We start from the raw sequence: 25,986 nt of genomic DNA on the forward strand, positions 1-25,986 counted from the left end.
CCCTGGGAGCTATAAAGGATTAGTTAGGAGACGGAAACAGGGGATAGAATAAATATAGAGGAGTTAAAGCAAATGGTAACAGGGCCAGCCAAGCGAAGGCAGGCTGAGGGGTTTTATTTGGGTAAGTTAAGGTATTTACCTAAGATAGGAGCCATCTGTTTATTGTATGATTATGTACAGACAAGGTTGGAATTCTTTTTTTATTCTATTTTTACACAGGACTGGCATTCATTACCTATTCCTAATTGTCTTTAAGAAAGCGATGGTGAGCTGCCTTCTTGAACCGCAGCAGTCTATGTGCTGTGGGTAGACTCATAATGTCATTGGGAAGGGGAATTCCAGGAATTTTGGCACAGTGGCTCAGTGGTTAGCACTGCTGTCTCACAGCACTAGGGACCCGGGTTCGATTCCAGCCTCGAGCGACTGTCTGTGTGAAGTTTGCACATTCTCCCTGCGTCAGCGTGGGTTTCCTCCGGGTGCTCCGGTTTCCTCCCACAATCCAAAGATTGTCAGGTCAGGTGGATTTCCCATGGTGTCCAGGGACATGCAGGTTAGGTGCATTAGTCAGGGGTAAATGTAGAGTAATAGCGTAGGGGGAATGGCTCTGGGTGGGTTACTGTGCAGAGGTTCGGTGTGGATTTGTTGGGCAAAAGAGCCTATTATCACACGGTAGGGATTCTATTCACCCAGCCATAGTGAAGGAACAGTGATATGTTTCCAAGTCAGGATGTGATTGGCTTGGGGGAGGAATTTGCAGGTGATGTTTTTCCCATGTTTCTTCTGTCCTTGTCTTTCTAAATGGCGGGTCTGGAAGGTGTTGTTTAAGGAGACTTGGCGAATTTCTTCAATACACTTTGTTAATAGCACACACTGCTGCAACTCTGCACCGATGGTGGAGGGAGTGAATGTTTGTGGATGGGGACTGCTTTGTCCTGGATGGTATCGAGCTTCTTGAGTGTTGTTGGAGCGAACCCCATCCATCATGCACCTGGCTTGTGCCTTGTAGATGATGTAGACTCTCGAGGCTTTGGCGAGTCAGGAGGTGAGTTACTCGCTGTAGGATTTCTGGCCTCTGATCTATTCTTGTAACGACAGAACACGTCATTCTGTTATAATGTGACAGCTACAACCCCGTGCTATATAAAATCACTACGGAAAACAGCTATTGAAAACTGTACTGCAGAAGATCACTATTGAAAATCGCTATACCCGTTCAGTAGAAATTTCGCATTATCCAAACAGCTCCCACAATTCGTCGATCACGTTTTGGCCAATTCGCATTGATGAAACGTGTGTTATACCAGAATAACCCGTATATATTTGACTAGTCACAGAGTCACAGAGATGTACAGCACGGAAACAAACCCTTTGGTCCAACTCATCCGTTCCGAACAGATATCCTAACCTAATCTCATCCCATTTGCCAGCACTTGACCCATATCCCCCCCAGGAGAAAGTGAGGTCTGCAGATGCTGGAGATCAGAGCTGAGAGTGTGTTGCTAGAAAAGCGCAACAGGGTCAGGCAGCCCTTCCTGATAAAGGGCTCTGGCCTGAAACATTGATTTTCCTGCTCCTCGGATACAACCTGACCTGCTGTGCTTTTCCAGAAACATACTTTCAACCCATATCCCTCCAAACCTTTCCTATTCAAGTATCCATCCAGATGCCTTTTAAATGTTGCAATTGTACCAGCCTCCACCACTTCCTCTGGCAGCTCATTCCATACATGCACCACCCTCTGTGAGTAAAGGTTGCCCCTTAGGTCTCTTTTAAATCTTTTTCCCCTCTCACCTTAAATCTATGCCCTCTAGTTCTGGACTCCCCCACCCGAGGGAAAAGACCTTGTCTATTTACCGTATCCGTGCCCCTCATGATTTTATAAACATCTATAGGGTCACCCCGCAGCCACTTCAGTTTTTCGTCAATGGTAACCTACAAGGATGTTGATAATGGGGTTTTCAGTGATAGCAACACTATTGAATATCAAGGGATGCATATGTACAATGTCAAGGGCATATATATATATCTTGTATTTAGCAGAGTTCATTGTAGAGTGGACCCTTCCTACATTCCCTTGAATATATGATAGCAGTCCTGTGGTTAATCATTAAAAGTTAACACAATAGGTGGATGTAGATGATTGGCATATGGTATTGTTGCTAGACTGTTAATCTAGAGATCCAGAACATGTCCCAGAGACACTGAGTTTCATGCCTGATCCATCACTTACAGAAGAAGTGGGTTATTCCAAGTTTCATCTCAGCAAGTAGGTACCAGGAGGCAGAGAAATGTTTCAAGGATGCCCTCACACCTGCTTGCAAAAATGTAATATCCCAACCAACCTGTGAGAATCCCAAGCCCATCACTGCCCGGGCTGGAGAAGAATCATCTGGGCAAGTGCCAACCTTTCTGAGCATCTCTGCCAACCCCTGTGGAGGCCAGGTGCAAGCAGTGGATGGAGTGTGAGAAATCCTGAGAACCTCACCCACCATCTCCCCCCTCCTCTGGTGGCATTTGTCAGCTCAGGACACACAACACTGGGGCGAAAGGAAGTCATCCTCCATCCTGAGGGCCTACCTAAAGAGAACATGGAGGAGAAGACACTGTCACCAATGGAGGTCTTTGCCTTCCTTAAATATGGACACCAGCTTGTGCATAGAGCTCCAGGTAGTCTCAGCACAAGCCCTCTCCAATTGTAAGACAAATGCTTTATTCTTGTGCGCTGATCCCTGTACAGTAAAGATCAAAATGCTAGGTTCCTTGAAATAAAACAAGTAACTGCTGATTCTGAAGGTGCTCTGAAGAAGTGCCACTGGACTTAAAATTGTTTCTCTCTCGACAAATACTGCCAGATCTGTTGAGCTTTTCCAGCAATTTCTGGTTTTGGTTCATGTTACTTTCCTTCCTGATTGCTTATTATCCTTGCGCACTGCTGTTCTATGTTTCTGTGATGCTCTCTATCATGTGAAGACTCTATCTTTTATGTTTTAACTATTGACATTCTTCAGCCCATTGTCATCTCTCCTCACACAGGGAGATCTCCCATACTCTTCATTGATAACAATATCTCCACACGGCTTTCCCGTATGTCAAACACTCCCTTCCCTCCCAAACGTCTGTGTAGCGCATTCAACAATTCAATGAAGATAAAGTCACATTTATATTGTTGCTTTTACAGACTCAATCCAAATTATTTCCTAACTTTGTCGCACTATTAGTCTTTGAACCATCTTGCATTGTGCTTAGAATCGTAGAATCCCTTCAGCACAGAAAGAGGCCACAAAGCCCATTCAATCTGCACTGACCCTCAGAAGAACATCCCACTCTATCCCTGTATCTCCTGTAACCCCACACTCCCACGGCTAATCCACCTAGCAACTGAACAACCAGGAACTCTACAGACAACTACTGGCTGATCCAACCAAAGAGTACACCCATGAATTAAACACATTGATCAGGACTTTGAATCCAGTCCTTCAGAGTTCCCTACGTGCCCTGATCCCATGTACTTCTCGCGTAGGCGACTTCTACTGCCTTCCAAAGGTACACAAAGCCAATACACCAGGACGTACCATCGTATCAGGCAATGGGACCCTATGTGAAAATCTCTCCGGCTATGTTGAAGGCATCTTGAAACCCATTGAACAGGGGATCCCCAGCTTCTGTCGCGACACTACAGATTTCTTACAGAAACTCCGTACCCATGGACCAGTCGAACCGAGAACACTCCTCGTCACAATGGACTTTTCCGCACGCTACACCAGCATCTCCCACAATGATGGCATCGCAGCAACAGCCTCAGTTCTCAACACCAACAACTGCCAATCTCCGAGCACCATCCTACAACTCATCCGCTTTATCCTTGATCACAACGTCTTCACCTTTGACAACCAGTTCTTCATCCAGACACATGGGGACCAAATTTGCACCCCAATATGCCAACATCTTCATGCACAGGTTTGAACAAGACTTCTTCTCAACACAGGACCTCCAACCAACACTATACACCAGGTACATTGACGACATTTTCTTCCTCTGGACCCATGGCGAGGAGTCACTGATAAAACTACACAGTGACATCAACAAGTTTCATCCCACCATCAAACTCACCATGGACTACTCTCGACTATCTGTCTCACTCTTGGACACATGCATCTCCATCAAGGATGGACACCTCAGCACCACACTCTACCGCAAACCCACAGACAACCTCACAATGCTACACTTCACCAGCTTCCACACAAAACATATTAAAACAGCCATCCCCTATGGTCAAACCCTACGCATACATCGGATCTGCTCAGATGAGGAGGAACATGATGGGCACCTGGAAGTACTCAGGGATGCCCTCACAAGAACAGGGTACGATGCCCAACTCATTGACCGCCAGTTCCGACATGTCTCAGCAAGGAAACGTAATGACCTCCTCAGGAGATAGACACGTGCTGCAACCAACAGGGTACCCTTCGTTGTTCAGTACTTCCCAGGAGCTGAAAAGCTACGCCATGTTCTCGTGACCTGCAACACACTATCAATGAGGATAAGCACCTCGCCAAGACCTTCCCACACCTCCACTGCTCGCCTTTAAGCAACCACCAAACCTCAAATTGATCGTTGTTCGTAGCAAACTGCCTGGCTGTCAGGACAGCTCCATACAACCCTGTCACGGTGGGCGCTGCAAGACGTGTCAGAGTGTGGACATATATACCACCATTACACATGGGGACACTTCCCACCTTGTACATGGCAGGTACTCATGTGACTCAGCCAATGTTGTCTATCTTATACGTTGCAGGCAAGGCTGCCTGGAGGCATGGTACATTGGGGAAACCGAGCAAAGGCTACGACAACGGATGAATGGGCACCGCACAACAATCAACAGATAGGAGGGTTCCCTCTTAGTTGGGGAACACTTCAGTGGTCCAGGACATTCAGCTTCAGACCTTCGGGTGACCATCCTCCAAGGCGGACTTCGGGACAGGCAGCAGAGAAAAGTGGCCGAGCAGAGGCTGATAGCTAAGTTCGGTACCCATAGGGAGGGCCTCAACCGGGACCTTGGGTTCATGTCACACTACAGGTGACCCATTGCACTATACACACACACACAGACACTCCTACACACGCGCACACAAACACACATGCACTTCTATACACAGACACATATATATACAGACACACACACAGACACACACACACTCCCACACTCACACATGCACCCTCTCACAGACTTAAGAAACTCTGCACTCACTACACACACACACACACACTCAGGCACTCACACACACACACACTCCCACTCACACATGCACCCTCTCACAGACTTAGACCGCTTTACACTCACACACACACACACATATGCACTCTCTCTTGCAGACGCTCACAAACCCCCACCCCAGACACGCGCGCACACATACACATATATTTTGTGGGGTGAATTTGTACTTGCAGAGTTACATTGTACTTTGCTCAAAAACTGCATGCATTCATGTAAGACTCTGTTAACTCACTTCTTAGATTAGAATCAGTCTGAAACATTATGGCACAGACAGGGAACACAGGGGGCTAACACCTTCAACATCTCACCATATTATCTGCGCTGACACCAATTCTTACAGTTCACCTGAGAATGTAACTTTTTAAAAAAAGTTTTGTGATTTACATATGAAAGAGTTGAAACTATCATGGTCATTCTAACAGATGAGAGACTTAACAAACAATCAAGGTATTTTTCAACGTATAATTTCAGTTACATCACACTTTTGCTATAAATTCTGTGTTTTACAATTGTGTACTCCACAGCCGCCTGATGAAGGAGCGTCGCTCCGAAAGCTAGTGCTTCCAATTAAACCTGTTGGACTTTAACCTGGTGATGTGTGATTAGTAACTTTTTACATCCCAGTTCAACACCGGCATCTTCAAATCACCACCTAGCCTTGACATCCCTGGACACTACGGGACAATTTATCATGACCAATCCACCCAAACTATATATCTTTAGACTGTGGGAGGAAACCAGAGCACCCAGAGTGAACCCACACAGGCACGGGGAGAATGTGCAAATTCCACACAGCCAGTCATAGAGGTTGGATTCATAAGGCCGTAAGGCATAGGAGTAGACATTAAGTCATTCAACCCACCGAGTCTGCTCCGCCAATAAATCAGATAAATTTCTCAACCCCATTCTCCCGCTTTCTCCCCGTAACCCTTGATCTCCTTGACAATCAAGAACCTATCTATCTCTGTCTTGAATATATTCACTGACCTGGCCTCAGCAGCCTTCTGTGGCAGTGAATTCCATACATTCCCCACTCTCTGGCTGAAGAAGTTTCTCCTTATCTCCATTCTAAAATGTCTTCCCTTTACTCTAAGGCTGTGCTCTTGGGTCCTAGTCTCTCCCACCAATGGGAACATCTTCCCAACATCCACTCTGTCCAAGCCATTCAGTATTCTGTAACTTTCAATTATATTCCCCCTCATCCTTCTGAACTCCATCGAGTGAATAGCCAGAGTTCTCAAACATTCCTCATACGTTCAGCCTTCAATTCCTGGGACCATTTGTTGTTGGTCTGTTCACTGAACTGATAGGTTGTTTTTGCTCCTTTCTAGGTGATGTCGCTGTGTTGCCTCCTGTGAAGTGCTGCTGTATTGTTCTGCTTTGAATTAATGTGGTTCTGTTGGAGTTGTTTCTGGTTAGTGTTGGTCCTGGTTTTCCATTGCCGTGGTTTGTATATCGGGTCCAGGTCAATGCGCTTGTTAATGGAGTCTGACGATGAGCACCGTGCTTCCAGGAATGCCCTTGCTGTTCCGTGTTTGGCCTGTCCTAGTATCACTGTGTTGTCCCAGTCAAACGCATGGTCCTTGTTGTCCATGTGTGTGGATACCAGGGAGAGTTGTTTGTGTCATTTGGTTGCTAGTTGGTGTTCATGGATGTGGGTGGCTAGTTGTCTGCCTGTTTGTCCCACATAGTGCTTAGTGCAGTCACTGCATGGGAGTTTGTAAGTAACACCCATCCTGCAGATAGTGGCTATCGGATCCTTAATTCTGGTGAGCCGCTGTCTGAGTGTGCTGTCAAGATCCCTAGTGGTCGGAGCAGTCTGGTTGTCATTCCAAAATGTTTTAAGTGTATCTGTGAGTAGCCAGTGCATTGGGAGGTGTCTCGTCTTCTTGGTGTTGCTTGTATGCCAGGCATCTGCAGGCAAAGCTAAGGGTTTTTAGCAAAGACTTTGTACAGGTGTTCTTCCTCTCTACGCAGTTCCACGGTACTGCAGTGTGTTGCTGCTCTCTCTTGAACAGGGTCCTAAAGTAGCTCTTTTTGTTGGTGTTTGCTGCTGTTGTGGCTTAGGGTCTGATCGGTATGTGTTGTCTTTTTGCACACTTTGGTTGCGCATTCACCATCCTGTGTCATTGTAACCATTACATCGCGAAATGGGAGTTGGTTATTGTTCTCCTCCTCTCTGGTAAATTTGATCCCGGTGAAAATACTATTGACCGCAATGGAAAACTGGAACTGGCACTAACCGGAAACAGCTCAAACAGAACCAACGTCAATTCAAAGCAGAACAGTTCAGCAGTGCTTCACAGCCAGCAACACACCACTGATTATGTCACCTAGAAAGGGGACAAAATGTCTACCAACAAACCTACCAGCTCGGCGTAGAGATCAACAACAAATCCAGCCAACTACACAGCTTCACAAAAACTTGAAAGTGATAGAGGTATACAGCACGGAAACAGGCCCTTCAGCCCAACTCGTCCAGGTTTCCCAAACTGAACTAGTGCCATTTGCCTGTGTTTGACCCATATCCCTCGAAACCTTAATCTTCCCTACATGCCTTAACATGTCAACTCATTGTGTTATTTGTATGTGAACCACTCTTCCTCAGGGGCATCCGATCTATTCAACTCCTCAATCTCTTCAATCTACTCCGAAAGTCAAAAGTTGGTATTGATCCGCTAAAAATCTTTGGTTTATATGATTTTGTGCACTATTTAAGGTAAAGCAATGGCTTTGTGGTGTTGCTGCTGGACTATTAATCCAGAGACCCATGTACTGTAATATTCTGGATGTAGGTTTGCTCGCTGAGCTGGAAGGTCAGTTTCAGATGTTTCGTCGCCATACTAGGTAACATCTTCAGTGAGCCTCCAGATGAAGCACTGGTGGTCTAGCCCGCTTTCTATTTATATGTTTGGGTTTCCTTGGTCGGTGATGTCATTTCCTGTGGTGACATCATTTCCTGTGCTGGTGTCATTTCCTGTTCTTTTTCTCAGGGGGTGGTAAATGGCATCCAATTCAATGTGCTGGCTGTAATATTCACTGTAGTCCAAGTCACTGTAGTGTTCTACATATGTTAATGGAATTGGAATGCAACAAAACTCTAGAAATTAAGAACCTAATGATGATCATGAAGCCATTGTTGGGAAAAACCCATCTCAGCCACTTATGACTTAAAGGGAAGGAAACTGCTATCCCTACGTGGTCAGGCCTTCATGTGACTCCAGACCCACACAGCAATGTGTTTGACTCTTAACTGCCCTCTGGTCAATAAATCAGTGGTTAGCACTGCTGTCTTAAAGTGTCCAGGACCCAGGTTCAATTCCAGCCTCGGGGCGACTGTCTGTGTGGAGTTTGCACATTCTCCCTCATGTCTGCGTGGGTTTCCCCCGGGTGCTCCGGTTTCCTCCCACAGTCCGAAGATGTGCAGCTTAGGTGGATTAGCCATGGGAAATTGCCCCATAGTCTCCAGGGATGAGCAAGCTAGGTGGATTAGCCATGGGCAATGCAGGGTTGCAGGGATAGGATGGGGGGTGGATCTGGGTGAGATGCTCTTCACAGGATCGGTGTGAACATCGATGGGCCGAATGGTCTGCTCCCACACGGTTAGGATTCTATGAAATGCTGGCCAACATAGCAATGTCCACACCCTTTTTTAAGAAATCCTTTCAATAATTGCAATGTTTTTGGGTGTCTGAACAATAATGTAAAAAAACAAATATTTTCTCCACGTGGATCTGAATGCAATCTTCAACTGTCAGATGGAAGGGGAGAAGGCAGGAGAATGAGGCTGAGAAAGATATCAGCCATGATTGAATGGCAGAGCAGTGGGCTGAATGGCCTAATTTCTGCTCCAATACCTTTTGGTCTTATAGAATATGTTGGTCCGTGGGAGGTGGGTAGGAATCCTGGGAGAGGATCAGATGACACCAAAATTTGAAGCGAAAGAAACTGAACCGACTTGAGGACCAATTCTTCAACAATTGGTTAAATTAGAGCTTTACACTCAAGTTATAATTTTAGTCGAACCGAGAAGGACACAGTTTTAGAAAGCTCTTCCAGATGCAATAATGAGAATAGATGCTGTTACTGCCAGAAAAGGGAAGCAAATAAATATTTGATAAAAGAAGAGGTAGTTTTATTCATTCATAGGCTGGGGGTTTCACTGACTACACCAGCATTTATTGCCCATTCCTAATTGCTCCTTGCAAAACAACAATAGGGTTTGGACCAGGGTCAGGGTTAGGGTCAGGGTTAGGGTCAGGGTAAGAGATAGGGTTTGGGGTAAGGTCAGGATAAGAGTTAGGGTCAGGGTTAGAGTTAGGTTCTGGGTCAAGGTCAGCATCAGTCAGAGTCAAGTTTAGGGTCAGGGTTAGGTTTAGGATCAGGATTAGCGTTAGGGCTAAGGTGAAGGTTAGAGGTAGGTTTAGGTTTTGGGTTTGGGTTAAGGGTTATGCTCGGGTGAGGATTAGAGTTAGGGTTAGGGTTGGGGTAAGGGTTAGGCTGAGAGTGAAGGTCAGAGTTGAGTCAGGTTAAGGTTAGTGTTGGGTTTTGGATTCGGGCTAGGATTAGGTTAAGCTGAGCACCTCTTGAACTGCTGCAGTCCTTGAAGTGTTGGTGTGCCCAAAGCGCTTTTAGGAAGGGAATTCCAGAACTTTGAACCTGCCGTAGCTTCAAGTCATGGTAATGTGTATCTAGTAGAGATGTTTACCGATAATCATACTCCCATACTCCCAAACCTGGCCTTACATTTACGGATCTAGTGAATAGGCCTAGGTAAGCTGTTAAGAGGAACCTTGTCAATGATACACACTGCGGAAGGGCTTATGCCCGAAACGTTGACTCTCCTGCCCCTCGGACCTGCTGTGTTTTTCCAGCACCACACTCTTGAGTGTGGTCACTGTACATCAGTGATGGAGGGTGTGTTCTCATTCAACAAATAGAAAGTAAATCATTGTGCTCTTGACTTTGCCTTGTCGATGGTCAACAGGCTTTGTGTGAAGATCAGAGATGAGTTACTTGCTGCAGAATTCTCAGCCTCTGATCTGCTCTCATTGCCTCAGTATTTATTGTGAGTGCAGAGATGAGTTACTCAGTACAGAATTTCCAGCCCTGATCTCATAGCCCCAGGGTTTATGTGGCTGGCCCAGTTCAGTTTCAAATATTGGGAGCTTAAAAAAACAGGGGAACAGGACCTGGTTATTACATTTGCCAAACGGCTAACAAATCCATGATATGATGAATGGCCTCCCCTCTGGTGTCAAATCATTTGATTTAATAAAATGCAGACAGCAAAAAAAAAGTTATAAGATTTTTTAAAAAGGAGCAGGAAAAGATGAGGAGAATAGAACAGTACAAAAGCATCCCCAGTGAATATTTCATGATCAGAACAATAAAGGACATTTTCTATTTGCAGAGACAGAACCTTATGTGGAAAGCTTCATCTTTCTCTTAACTTTAACTCAACTTAACTAGGTTCAAGAGGAGGGAAATTGAAACATACAGTACCTGATGGACCTTTCAGAAAGGTATTCTGAATGAGTTTTATCTTGAGTAGTTTAACGTCCTCCATGATGCTACCTTGACTGAAAATGGCCCCTAGAGCTAATCAACGGATCTCAGAAATATATCACCATTCCTTTATTATTAGCGGGTCACAGAGCTGGAGTTTCCTCTCCAGTATCATTGTGGAAGCACTGTCACAGCATGGACTACAATGTTTAAGATTGCTAACCTCTCGCCTAGACAATTAAATAGGGGCGACTGATTAATTAATTTTCCAGTGACACTTAACACCTCTGAAGACTCAAGTGCATAAAATGGCCCTTTTACATTTCCTAAGTGATCTTACACCATTGCAACATCCCAGTTCATTATTAAAGCTATTTTTTTAAATTATAGGCAAACAATAACTAAACAAACCCATTAGCAACAGTGCACGATGCTCTATCATTTCAATTTAGTCTTCCAGTGCAATATAATTCCCTTATTATACCCTTGATGAGAATAGAGTGACAATATTAGTCTGTCGTGGTGACTTTCCAATAGCTTATTATAGCTTTTATTAAGGATAATTTCAGTGTGGATTTCAACTGTCATTAGTACCATTTTCATTGACATTCTAATAAATGTAATTTGAAGAAATACAGATGGGAGAATTGGAGTGGAGTGCTGCAGTTTAATCTCAGAGTTCAAACAAAGTTCAGGAATCATTTGAGCTGCCCTCCCCTGCTATGTGAAATCCTCCAGTCAATTGCCACTTTGTCCTATCAGTTCAGACTTCTTCATCTCAATGAGGGTTTTTGCCATCTGCCGCTGTTGCTCCTGAGTGCTGGATGTTCCCCGTGTCCCATTGCAGGAACAGCACTAAACCTGCAGCCCATTACCGACAGACTTGAGGTGGTCAGAGCCGACTCACATGGCAGGTAAGGGTCGAAGGTGAAAAGGTACGAAGAACACGCCAGAAAGAGAAACCGAGTGATTGACCCGGATGTCTGTAATCTTGTGAGTGGGAGGCTGACAGAAGAAGGGCTGTGTGACATCATCATCCAGAGTTAAACCTAGAAACCGGGTTAAAGGTGAGGCATCCAACCACTTCAGGTTCCTGGTTTGCCAGTGTCCTGGGACTGGAGGAAGGGCTGCAAACTAAATATGGGCCCAGAATGGAGGGTCACGTGACTGGCTTTGGAGAAAGTAAAAGTAAAGGAGTAATTTGGAAGAAGTGATTTAACAAGCAAGTATTCAGTGGACAGTATTACACCAGGACTTTCTGTGTGAGTTTGGCATGTGGCTCAGTGGTTAGCACTGCTGCCTCACAGTGCCAAGGACCCGGGTTTGATCCCAGCCTTGGGTGACTGTCTGTGTGGAGTTTGCACATTCTCCCCGTGTCTGCGTGGGTTTCCTCCGGTTTCTTCCCACAATCCAAAGATGTGCAGGTTAGGCCGGATTGGTCATGCTAAATTGTCCAGGGATGTGCAGGCTAAGTGGATTATGTGGGATGCTCTTTGGAGGGTTGGTGTGACTTGATGGGCCGAATGGCCTGCTTCCACAGTGTAGGGATTCTAGGAAATCTATGCCCTCTCATTCTTGCTCCTTTTACAGGTGGGAACAGTTTCTCCCTATCTGCTCTATCTAAACCACTCAGGAGGTTGAGGCCATCTATCAAATTGCAACACAACCTTCTTCTCTCCAAGGAGAACAGTCCCAATCATTTCAATCTATCATCATAACCGAAAAGTCTCATTCCTGGAACAATTCTTATAAATCATTTCTGCACCGTCTCCAATGTATTCACATCTTTCCTATACTGTGAGGTCCACATCTGTACACAATAGAGGTCTAAAAAGGTCTTCTACAAGTTTTGAGAAGATTTGTAGCTCAGGTTGAGGTTCTGGATGTATGTTTGCTCGCTGAGCTGGAAGGTTCATTTCCAGATGTTTCGTCACCCTACTAGGTAACACCTTCAGTGGGCCTCAGGCAAAGCTGGCTTGAAGCTGGACAAAGCCGTCCGGAGGCCCACTGAAGATGTTACCTAGTAGGGTGATGAAACGTCTGGAAATGAACCTTCCAGCTCAGCAAGCAAACCTGCATCCAGGTCTGCTACAAGCTTAACATCACATCCTTGCTGGTGTAGTCAATTCTCCTAAACATAAAACTGAGAGCTCTGTATGTTTACCAACTGCTTGTCCTGTCATCTGAAAGTCTTGCAGGTTTGGTAGATTAGCCCTGGGAGATACAGGGTTACAGGCTGAGTCTGGGATGCTCTTTGGAGGGTCACCGTGGACTAGTTGGGCTGAATGACCTGTTTTCACACTGTGAGGATTCTGTGATGAGTCCATGAACGTATTCAGTGACTGAACCTCCATGGCCTTCTGGGGGTAGAAAATCCCATACACTAACCATCATTAGTGGGTGGCACGGTGGCACAGTGGTTAGTACTGCTGCCTCACAGCGCCTGAGACCCGGGTTCAATTCCCGCTTCAGGCGACTAACTGTGTGGAGTCTGCACGTTCTCCCCGTGTCTGCGTGGGTTTCCTCCGGGTGCTCCGGTTTCCTCCCACAGTCCAAAGATGTGCAGGTCAGGTGAATTGGCCACGCTAAATTGCCCATAGTGTTAGGTAAGGGGTAAATGTAGGGGTATGGGTGGGTTGCGCTTCGGTGGGTCGGTGTGGACTTGTTGGGCCGAAGGGCCTGTTTCCACACTGTAATGTATTCTAATCTAATTAGGTGGGAAAGTTCCTCCTCACCTTAATGCCAAATAGCCTGCCTCTTGTTCTGAGACTGTGTCCCCTAATTCAAATCCCCTCAAGCCCCGGGGAAACATCCTTCTTCTATCCACCCTGTTAGGCCCTGCAGAGTTTTATTTTCAAAGTGATCACCTCTCGTTCTTCTAAACTCTGGAGAATACAGATCCAGTTCTGCTCAATTTCTCCTCAATATTCTGGTGAAACTTTATCTTTCTTTTATTTCAAAAATATAAGTTATTTCTAAAAAATATATCTGTATGTATACATAGTCACAAGCGCAGTTCCGTTCAGTACAGTAGCATCTCATGGATACAAACAAACATGGGAGTTTGACTCTATCCAAAAAAAAACAAAGGTGGCATGGTGGCTCAATGGTTAGCACTGCTGCCTCACAGCACCAGGATCCCAGATTTGATTCCAGCCTCGGGCAACTGTCTGTGTGGAGTTTGCACGTTCTCCCCGTGTCTGCATGGGTTTCCTCCGTGTGCTCCGGTTTCCTCCCACAGTCGAAAGATGTGCAAGCCAGATGACACTATGGCTAAATTGCCATAGTGTTAAGTGCACTAGTCAGAGGGGAAATGGGTGGGTTACTCTTCGGAGAGTCGGTGTGGACTGGTTGGGCTGAAGGGCCTGTTTCCACACTGTGGGGAATCTAATCTCTGACACATACATGCATTGAGGCACCAGGAGGGTCTGTTAATACAGTGGACCCCCATCTATCTTCAGCAGGAAGACTTCAAGTAGAGGTCTTACCCCACTGCGGTATCACTTTGCAAAGTAAATCCTTCCTTAGGTGAGGAGATATAAACTATATCCCATACACCATGTCCCTTAGTTCAGAAATCCACCAAACACATTCATGGTGACTGATTCAATGTACTTGGGACATAGGACCTCATGTTCTTAACATTTGCATGATAACAACATTGACTTCCAATCTTAGTTCCAGCATTTAACTTTCTGACCTTATAATACCACACCGGTGAGATTCCACTTCTAAACTCGTCACAATAGCCTCGCTTTTCATTCTAATAAACACTGACGATCGCCACAGAAGGTGGGGAGAGAGAAGACAGCTGATGCTCTGAAAAGAGAAGAAGTTAATTGAGGTCACCTACAAGATAAATTATTTGAAAGTGTGATCTCTGAGTGCCTGATGAAGTCTAAGTGTTTCTGGGACGACAGGAGGGAGTATAAGGAGCTCTTGTGTATTGTAAATGACAGTTTAATCAGCATGTACACAGGCATGAAATGTCACACACTGGTACACTGGTCACAATGATAGGAAGGATGGTAACTGCCTTTGAAGTTAATGACCTTTTTTGTTATAATTCCCCGTTATGCACAGACGTTGCTTGTGAAATGCCAACCAGGGACCAGATGCAGCTTATTAAAAAGATGTCATCTCCTGCCAACTTCAGCAGAAGTGAACTGATGGCAAATTTGACACATTCATTTTCGGGTAAGTCTCCACAAAACTAGCAAGAAGAACTTAAGAGGCAGGTACAGAAACAGGTCAAATTGTCCTTCTCGTTAGCTGAGACAATCAAGGGAACCTCACCCCTCAACTGTTGATCCACATATTGCTTAATTCACAAAGGCAACATCTTGAATATGTTCACCAACCATCCACTGTTCGTTAAGGAACAACATTCTTTGTATGCAGAATGTCTCCTCGTTAGAGTCTTAAATGATCGTCTCCTTCTTTGAAGGGTGCATGCAGCAGACAGTCAGATGCAAAGACGCAGCTCCTCAGCGTTTAGTCTTGCAAAGGCTCACGGAATCTTTCATGCTTTGATGACAGTCCCCTGTCATTCTGCTTAAATGACACAATCGCAAAAAGTTCCAGAAGGAGACCAGTTGCCATCAAGTCTGCACTTGCTGTCCAACAGAGCATCTTTGTTCTCCCCGTGTCTGCGTGGGTTTTTCCCTGGGTGCTCCAGTGTCCTCCCACAGTCCAAAGATGTGCAGGTTAGTGGATTGGCCATGGGAAATTACCCCATAGTATCCAGGGATGTGCAGGCTAGGTGGGTGAACCATGGGGAATGCAGAGTTACAAGGATTGGGTAGGGGGATGGGTCTCGGTGGGATGCTGTTGAGAGGTTTGATATGGACTCAATGGGCTGAATGGCCTGCTTCCAAACCGCAGGGATTCTATGATTCTATTGCCAATTTTCCATCTTTTCCATTGCACATTTTCCTACTCCAACAATCATCTCAATGCCTCACTTCAACCTGCCTCCACTACATGTCCAGGTACTGCATTCCAGACCTGAACCACTTGTGTGAAAAAAGTTTCTTTTTCCTTACATTTCTTACTTCTGCCAATCATTTAACATCTGTGCCCTCCCATCCTCTATCTTTATACAGATGGGGACAGTTTCTCCCCATCTGCTCACAACATAGTTTTCAATGTATTTTGAACTGGGGAGGGTTCAGGAAAGATTTTCCAGGTTGTTGCCAGGACTAGAGGGTTACAAGGAGAGGCTGGATAGGCTGGGACTGTTTTCACTGGAATGTCAGAGGCTGGGGTGACTTTATAGAGGTTTATAAAACCATGAGGGGCATGGATAAGGCGAATAGCAAAGGTCTTTTCTACTGTGTGGGGGGAGTTCAAAACTCGGGGGCATATTGACTGTTTTCACTGGAATGTCAGAGGCTGGGGTGACTTTATAATGGTTTATAAAACCATGAGGGGCATGGATAAGGCGAATAGCAAAGGTCTTTTCTACTGTGTGGGGGGAGTTCAAAACTCGGGGGCATATTGTAAAGGTGAGAGGGGAAATGATTTAAAAGAGACCTGAGGGGCAACATTCTCACACAGAAAGTGGGCCGTATGTAGAATGAACTGCCAGAGGAAATGATAGATGCAGGTACAGTTACAACATTTAAAAGACATTTGGAAAAGTACATGAATAGGAAAGGTTTAGAGGGATATGGGCCAAACACAGGCTAGTGTAACTAGTTTAGTTTGGGAAACTTGGTCAGGATGGACAAGTTGAACCAAAGAGTCTGTTTCCGTGCTGAATGACTCACGATATTGAATACATCTATAAATCTTCCTCTCAGCTTTCTACCTTTCAAAGAGAATCTCCCCAATCTATCCACAAAATTGAAGCTTCTCTTCCCTGGAACCACTCTTACAAACTTTTTATGCATCTCTTCCATGTGTTCATATGTTGAAGCCCAAAGAGTATAGGCCCATTTTCTACTCAAATTCTTTCCTCAGACAAGCCTCTCCATCCAGGATTCAATCAGTGGACTTCCTTTGAAGGGTATCATTGGATAGCAACAATATATTTTCTTAAAGAAACCGACCCAAGTGAGAAGGATCCAGAAGCTATTCTAATTAGGAAGGAGGGATACCATGTCCATCAGCCAACAGTAAGCACATGACAGTCAGGCTCAGGAGCTCGTCTAATGAATCTGATTTAAGGAGAAGCAACAGATGAGTGGTGTTATCGCTGGACTGTTAATCCAGTGACCTAGGTTATGAAATTGGGATCTGGGTTCAAATCCTGCTATGGGAGGAACATCCCATCTGTTTCACTGACACCCTTTAGGGAAGGAAATTACCATTCTTACCTGGTCTGGCCTATATGTGACTCCAGACTGGTAAGTGCCCTATGAAGGAAGGACAATGAATAGAATGAGATTTAGTGAAAAGTTTACAATGTTACTGCTTATGGCACCATCTTAGGTACAGAATACCTTGGTACAGATAGTAAATATTTGGTATAGAATTGAAAGAGTAATAAATAAATGTCTAGCATAAGAATAAAAAGTTTTTAACAATTAATCGAATTACAGTCCTTTTCTACAAGTCAGTGCCAGAACCCAGCCTCCAGACTGTCAGTTTACCAGGCTTCAAAACTCGATGCCTCACCTGCAGTCCACAAAGGCCTCACCACCTCACACCGGTCTACAGTCCATAAGGACCTTGCCTCCCCCCACCAGCCTCCAGTCTGAGACACAAGTCCCTACACCGGCGTCCAGTCTGGGACGTGCCTCCCTACACCGGCCTCCAGTCTGAGACACAAGTCCCTACACCGGCGTCCAGTCTGGGACTCACCTTCCTACACCGGCCTCCAGTCTGGGACTCACCTTCCTACACCGGCCTCCAGTCTGGGAATCGCCTTCCTACACCGGCCTCCAGTCTGGGACTTGCCTTCCTACACCGGCCTCTCGTCTGAAACTTGCCTTCCTACAGCGGCCTCCAGTCTGAGAAACACCTTCCTACACCGGCCTCTAGTCTGTGACTCGTTTCCCCGCACCGGCCTCCAGTCTGAGACTCGCCTCCCTACATCGGCCTCCAGTCTGGGACTCGCCTTCCTACACAGGCCTCCAGTCTGGGACTTGCCTTCCTACACAGGCCTCCAGTCTGGGACTCGCCTTCCTACACATGCCTGCAGTCTGGGACTCGTCTTCCTACACAGGCCTTCAGTCTGAGTCTCACCTTCCTACACCGGCCTACAGTCTGAGACCCGCCTTCCTACATCAGTCTCCAGTCTGAGATTCAAGTGCCTACACAGGCCTCCAGACTGGTACTCGCCTTCCTACACCGACCTCCAGTCTGGGACTCGCCTTCCTACACCGGCCTCTCGTCTGAAACTTGCCTTCCTACAGTGGCCTCCAGTCTGAGAAACACCTTCCTACACCGGCCTACAGTCTGAGACCCGCCTTCCTACATCAGTCTCCAGTCTGAGATTCAAGTGCCTACACAGGCCTCCAGACTGGGACTCGCCTTCCTACACCGGCCTCTCGTCTGAAACTTGCCTTCCTACAGTGGCCTCCAGTCTGAGAAACACCTTCCTACACCGGCCTCTAGTCTGTGACTCGTTTCCCCGCACCGGCCTCCGGTCTGAGACTCGCCTCCCTACATCGGCCTCCAGTCTGGGACTCGCCTTCCCACACCGGCCTCCAGTCTGAGACTCGCCTCCCCACATCGGCCTCCAGTCTGGAACTCGCCTTCCCACACCGGCCTCCAGTCTGAGACTCGCCTTCCTACATCAGCCTCCAGTCTGGAACTCGCCTTCCCACACTGGCCTCCAGTCTGAGACTCGCCTTCCTACATCGGCCTCCAGTCTGGTACTCGCCTTCCTACACCGGCCTCCAGTCAGAGACTCACCTTCCTACACCGACCTACAGTCTGGTACTCGCCTTCCTACACCGGCCTCCAGTCAGAGACTCACCTTCCTACACCGGCCTCCAGTCTGATACTCGCCTTCCTACACCGGCCTCCAGTCTGGGACTCGCCTTCCCACACCGGCCACCAGTCTGAGTCTCGCCTTCCTGCACCGACCTACAGTCTGGTACTCACCTTCCTACACTGGCCTCCAGTATGGGACTCACCTTCCTACAACGGTTTCCAGTCTGGGACACGCCTTCCTACACCAGCCTTCAGACCATTCCTTGCCTCCCAACACAGCCGTCCAGTCTGGGACTCGCTTCCCTACACAGGCCTCCAGTCTGGGACTCGCCTTCGTACACCAGCCTTCAGCCTGAGTCTCGCCTTCCTACACCGGCCTCCAGTCTGGGACACACCTTCCTACACCGGCCTCCAGTCTGGGACTCACCTTCCTACACCAACCTACAATCTGAGACTCACTTTTCTACACCGGCCTCCAGATCAGTCCTTGCCTTCCTCCACAGGCCTCCAGTCTGGGACTCGCCTCCCTATACCGGCCTCCAGTCTGGGACTCACCTTCCTACACCGGCCTCCATTCTGGGACTCGCCTTCCTACACCGGCTTCCATTCTGGGACTCACCTTCCTACACCGGCCTCCTGTCTGGGACTCGCCTTCCTACACCGGCCTCCAGTTTGGGACTCGCCTTCCTACACCGGCCTCTCATCTGAGACTCAAGCCCCTACACCGGCCTCCAGTGTGGAATCGCCTTCCTACACCGGCCTCCAATCTGGGATTCACCTTCCTACACCAGCCTCCAGTCTGGAATCGCCTTCCTACACCGGCCTCCAGTCTGGAATCGCCTTCCTACACCGGCCTCCAGTCTGGGATTCACCTTCCTACACCGGCCTCCAGTCTGAGTCTCGCCTTCCAACACCGGCCTCCAGTCTGGAATCGCCTTCCTACACCGGCCTCCAGTCTGGTACTCGCCTTCCTACACCGGCCTCCAGTCTGGGACTCGCCTTCCGACACCGGCCTCCAGTCTGAGTCTCGCCTTCCTGCACCGACCTACAGTCTGGTACTCACCTTCCTACACTGGCCTCCAGTCAGAGACTCACCTTCCTACACAGGCCTCCAGTCTGGAACTCCCCTTCCTACACCGGCCTCCAGTCTGGGACACACCTTCCTACACCGGCCTCCAGTCTGGGACACACCTTCCTACACCGGCCTCCAGTCTGGGACACACCTTCCTACACCGGCCTCCAGTCTGGGACACACCTTCCTACACCGGCCTCCAGTCTGGGACACACCTTCCTACACCGGCCTCCAGTCTGGGACTCACCTTTCTACACCGGCCTCCCAGTCTGGAATCGCCTTCCTACACCGGCCTCCAGTCTGGGATTCACCTTCCTACACCAGCCTCCAGTCTGAGTCTCACCTTCCTCCACAGGCCTCCAATCTGGGACTCGCCTCCCTATACCGGCCTCCAGTCTGGGACTCACCTTCCTACACCGGCCTCCAGTCTGGGACTCACCTTTCTACACCGGCCTCCAGTCTGGAACTCCCCTTCCTACACCGGCCTCCAGTCTGAGATTCAAGTCCCTACACAGGCATCCAGCCTGGTACTCGCCATCCTACACTGGCCTCCAGTCTGGGACTGACCTTCCTACCCCGGCCTCCAGTCTGGGACTCACCTTCCTGCACTGGCCTCCAATCTCGGACTCACCTTCCTACACCGGCCTCCAGTCTGACATGCCTTCCTACACCGGCCTCCAGACCATTCCTTGCCTCCCTACACAGGCGTCCAGTCTGGGACTCGCTTCACTACACAGGCTTCCAGTCTGGGACTCGCCTTTCTACACCGGCCTCCAGACCAGTCCTTGCCTTCCTACAGAGGCCTCCAGTCTGGGACTGGCCTTCCTACACCGGCCTTCAGTCTGGGACTCACCTTCCTACACCGGCCTTCAGTCTGAGTCTCGCCTTCCTACACCAGCCTTCAGTCTGAGTCTCGCCTTCCTACACAGGCCTCCAGTCTAGGACTCGCCTTCCTACACAGGCCTCCAGTCTGGGACTCGCCTTCCTTCCTACACCGGCCTCCAGTCTGGGACTCGCCTTCCTACACCGGCCTCCAGTCTGGAACTCACCTTCCTACACCGGCATCCAGAGTAATCCTTGCCTCCCTTCACCGGCCTCCAGTCTGGGACTCGCCTTCCTACACCGGCCTCCAGACTAAACCTTGCCTCCCTACACCGGCCTCCAGTCTGGCACTCGCCTCCCCATGCTTACCTCTGGCCTGCATCCCGTCTCCTGGACTCAGCTCCCACACCAGCCTCTCATCTGGGACTAACCTCTGAGACTCGCCAGCGATTGTCTCCAGTCTGTGAGTTGCCTCCCCACACTGGTCTCTGGTCCAGGACTGTCCTGCCTGCGCTAGCCTCCCATCTGTCACTCTCCTCTGGGACTCACCAGCAGGACTCGCCAGCAATGGCCTCTGCTCTGAGAGCCCCCTCCTCCATTCCCTTCCGGGGGAGTTTAAAAATTAAAACACTTGAGAAAACAAAAAAAGAGAAGGACAAAGAAGGAGCAGAGCTGTGGAGCTGTGGCTGGATTGTCCTACTCTGCCGCCATCTTGCCGAGGTTCACTGGCCTGGCCAGTGAGGGCCTCATCCTGTGTGTGAATAAAATCGAAAAGTACGTCCCAGAGATATACTAACCAGGATTGGCAACTCAGTCCCTGTAACACACTTCAGTGTGCAAAGCCAAACATATTTCAGATTCCCTACAGTATGGAAACTGGCCCTTCGGCCCAACACCGACCCTGCAAAGGGAAACCCGTACCCTCTCTTTAATCCTGGCTAATGAGCCTAATACTATGGGCGATTTAGCATGGCCAATTTACCCAACCCGCTTTGGATTGTGGGAGGAAACCGGAGCACCTGGAGGAAACCCACACAGACACGGGGAGAATGTGCAAACTCCACACAGACATTCACCCGAGGCTGGAATTGAACCAGGGACTCTGGTGCTGTGAGGCAGCAGTGCTAATCACTGAGCCACCTTGCCACCCTGTGGCAATCAGAACGTGCACTTAATTAGCACTTTTACCATAGCAAATAATCACAGGGCCCCTCACAACATTCTTATCAAGCAAGGTGAGGCACCAGGCCATGTAAGGGGATATTATGACAGGCGACCAAAAGCTTGCTCTCGGAAGGTTTATGGGGAAAAGAGCTTAAGGAGGAAGGTCGCGATGTTTATGCACTGAGGAGGAATATCCACCATTCCTGACTCAGGGAGCTGAAGGCCCAGCACCTACACTGGATCAACAACAAATCTGATATCCGCAGGAGGCCAGAATTGGAGGAGAACAGAAATCTCAAAGAGTTGTAGGGCTAGCAAGTTTTGAGATGATTTGTATCTCAGGTTCAGGTTCTAAATGTAGGTTTGCTCGCTGAGCTGGAAGGTTCGGCTTCATCCGGAGGCTCACTGAAGATGTTATCTAGAATGGTGACGAAACGTCTGAAAATGAACCTTCCAGCTCAGTGAGCAAACCTACATCCAGTTATAGGGCTGGATATAAATTCAACCTAATGTTGTTCAACCTTTGGTCTTCTGTTGAAGAGTTTCACCCATGAGCAGCAATGAAAAATGACAGGGAAAGTACTCACGTAGTTCCAGAGTGAAGAAGGCATACCCTCGAGAATTGGTTCGCAGCCGCTTCAGACAACCCACAGACGCTGTCAGAGAGAAAAAGTAACGAACATGAGGATCAATTTATCGGAAAGCCCAAAAATGGACCATGAAGAGAACAAGGAGGTCAAAAAGCAGGGTTAAAATTAAAGGTGAAGTGGTGAAAGGGGTGACAACAAAGTTATAAACACTGCAAGAAAATTAAATTCAGAGAATAGGAGCTTGGCTCATTAAGAGTAGATTTATATCTTTTGTAATTAATTCTTCAGAATCAGATACCGCTGGCTAGACAAGCATTTAATGTGAATAGCTCTTGATTATAGCTATCATTTAGCAGAGGGTCACAGACTGAGTCCTTAATGAATATTTTCATCAAATCCCTACAGTGTGGAAGCAGGCCATTCAGCCCATTGAGTCTTTTGAAGAAGATCTGACCCAATCTCTGTAACCCTGCATTTCCCATGGCTAACCCCACCTAGCCTGCACATGATGGGACAATTTAGCATGGCCAGTTCATCTCAGCTGCACAGCTTTGGATCGTGGGAGGAAACCAGAACACTCAGAGGAAACCCATGCAGGCACAGGGAGAACATGCAAACTCCACACTGATAGTCATCCGAGGGTGGAATCGAACCCAGGTCCCTGGCGCTGTGAGGCAGTAGTGCTGAACCTCTGAACCACTGTGCTGCCCCTAAATTTGCTTCTAATGTCTAGTGCTCAATTGTCCTGAGTCGCAGGTAGATAGGATAGTGAAGAAGGTGTTTGGTATGCTTTCCTTTATTGGTCAGAGTATTGAGTACAGGAGTTGGGAGGTCATGTTGCAGCTGTACAGGACATTGGTTAGGCCACTTTTGGAATATTGCGTGCAATTCTGGTCTCCTTCCTATCGGATGGATGTTGTGAAACTTGAAAGGGTTCAGGAAAGATTTACAAGGATGTTGCCAGGGTTGGAGGATTTGAGCTACAGGGGGAGGCTGTTTTCCCTCGAGCATCGGAGGCTGATGATCAATAAATAGAGGTTTATAACTTCATGAAAGGCATGGCTAGGATAAATAGACAAAGTCTTCTCCCTGGGGTGGGGGAGTCCAGAACTAGAGGGCATAGGTTTAGGGTGAGAGGGGAAAGATATAAACGATACCTGAGGGGAAAGATATAAACGATACCTGAGGGGCAACGTTTTCACGCAGAGGGTGGTATGTGTGTGGAATGAACTGCCAGAGGAAATGGTGGAGGCTGGTACAATTGCAACATTTAAAAGGTATCTGGATGGGTGTATGAAATAGGAAGGGTTTAGAGGGATATGGGCTAGGTGCTGGCAGGTGGGACTAGATTGGGTTGGGATATCTGGTCGGCATGGAGGGGTTGGACCGAAGGGTCTGTTTCCATGCTGTACATCTCTATGACTGCGATTATGTGAGCCTGTTTGTTATTGATGCTGACTGTGGGTGATTAACGAAGGCTGGGAATGGACAAAGAGGCAAATAAAACCAATGCAGGTTGTTGTAGGGCAGCAGTCGAAGAATGGAGCAGACATCTAAAACACTCTGACAAAAACCTGTGATACGCATAGAAATTAGTGTCATTTCTGTATTGATGTGAGCTATTAAAAAATACAGTAGTGTTAAAGTTGGATATTCTATAACAGAGCAGGGATAGCTACAGATTAGTAAAGTTGAGAAATATAAAGATCAATGTAAATAAAACATTCTGCGATGGATCACAGATTGAAATTGCAAAGCAATGTTCACACACAGATAACTCCAACCCAGCATATCGTGAGAAATAGCCAATGGAAATTGGCAACATATTGGATAAAATCCACAGGGATGGCAGAGAGTGTAAGAGACTCAGAAATCGTCTAATTGCATTTAGAAATAAAAATAGAAGGGACAAGACAAGAGAGAGCAGGAGAAAAGTTTCAATATCAGTTCAAAAGTTGCTCCAATCCTCAGTCATTGGGGCAGCACTGTGGCTCAGTGGTTAGCACTGCTGCCTCACACTGGCCAGGGACCCGGGTTCGACTCGAGATTCAGGTGTCTGTCTGTGTGGAGTTTGCGCATTCTCCCCATGTCTGTGCGGATTTGCTCCGGTTTCCACCCCCACTCCAAAGATTTGCAGCCATGCTAAACTGCCTATAGTGTCACAGGGATGTGTAGCTATGGGGAATGCAGGGTTAGCGAGGGGTGAGCCTGGATGGGATGCTGTTCAGAGAGATGGTGCAGAATGTTGTTGGGCTGAATGGCCCGTTTCCCCACTGTAGGGGTTCTTATCACAAAAAGTACAATTCAGAAAGACAAGCTGGTTAAGAAAAGTCAGAATAGTTCAGTAATATGTTCTAAAGTGAATGAGACTGATGCAATTACAGCATTTAAAAGTTCTGAGAGAGCTGGATCAGTGTCAAGGACTCACCATGTGGAAATGAAGGGTGACTCGGTGATGGGATACCGGCCTCTGTGGAGTTATACCACAAACCTTGCTCTTTTTCTCATCTATTTGCAGAAGTTATTACACCAAATTGAATGGCGCTTTTACCACCATGATGAAGAGGTAATGGTCTTGCTAATGCAGAGACTCAGCTAACATTCGGGGTCTGGGTTTAAATCCCATCATGGCAGATGGTGGAAATTTGAATTCAATGAAAAGAACCTGGAATTAAGGTTCTAATGATGACCATGAAGCCACTGTCAGGAGAAACCCATCTGGATCACTAAGGTACTTCAGGGAAGGAAATCTGCCATCTTTACCGGATCTGAGCCTACATGTGACTCCAGACCCACAGCGTTGTGGTTGACTCTTAACTGCCCTCTGGGCACTTAGGGATGTGCAATAGATGCTGGCTTAGCCAGTGATGCCCTCATCCTGTGAGTGAATTAAAAATAACAATGAATTCTGTGTGTTTTCTCATTCAATAGTTTATATGCAAAGACTGTTAAGGGCAATGCAATGACAACAAAGCTGAATCATGTTCTGATATTATGTTTAAATCAATCTGACCAAATATGTTATGGTACATCAAGTTGAGAGCTGAACACAGGTCACCTAGTCCAGAAGTAAGGACACCACCACTGCATCGACAGAGCTCTTAGCCTTCCAGTTATATACCCAGAAGTGCTTCACTATGCAACTGATTGTTTTTTTTTCCATCACCAAATCAAACCTTCCAGTTACAGATATTCTCTCACCAACCTGTTCAGAGATGTTATTACACACCTCTGGAGGAGGTGGGATCTATAGAGATGTACAGCACGGAAACAGACCCTTCGGTCCAGCCCGTCCATACCGACCAGATATCCCAACCCAATCTAGTCCCACCTGCCAGCACCCGGTCCATATCCCTCCAAACCCTTCCTATGCATATACCCATCCAAATGCCTCTTAAATGTTGCAATTGTACCAGCCTACACCACATCCTCTGGCAGCTCATTCCATACACGTACCACCCTCTGTGTGAAAAGGTTGCCCCATAGGTCTCTTTTATATCTTTCCGCTCTCACCTTAAACCTATACCCTCTATTTCTGGTCTTCCCCACCCCTGGGGAAAAGACCTTGGCTATTTATCCTATCCATGCCCCTCATAATTTTGTAAACCTCTAAAAGGTCACCCCTCAGCCTCCAACGCTCCAGGGAAAACAGCCCCAGCCTGTTCAGCCTC

General features: G+C 47.4%; 1 long non-coding RNA gene across 1 annotated transcript; it reads left to right on the top strand.

Moving 5' to 3' along the window:
- Nucleotides 1-11,611: 11,611 nt before the first annotated feature.
- LOC122541980 lies at nucleotides 11,612-24,904 on the top strand. The gene is made up of 3 exons (XR_006309733.1): nucleotides 11,612-11,697; nucleotides 14,867-14,980; nucleotides 24,834-24,904. It is a non-coding gene; the product is annotated as an uncharacterized LOC122541980 (long non-coding RNA).
- Nucleotides 24,905-25,986: the final 1,082 nt, after the last annotated feature.

This window comes from Chiloscyllium plagiosum, chromosome 39 (assembly GCF_004010195.1).
Source record: "Chiloscyllium plagiosum isolate BGI_BamShark_2017 chromosome 39, ASM401019v2, whole genome shotgun sequence".
Classification (NCBI taxonomy): Eukaryota; Metazoa; Chordata; class Chondrichthyes; order Orectolobiformes; family Hemiscylliidae; genus Chiloscyllium; species Chiloscyllium plagiosum.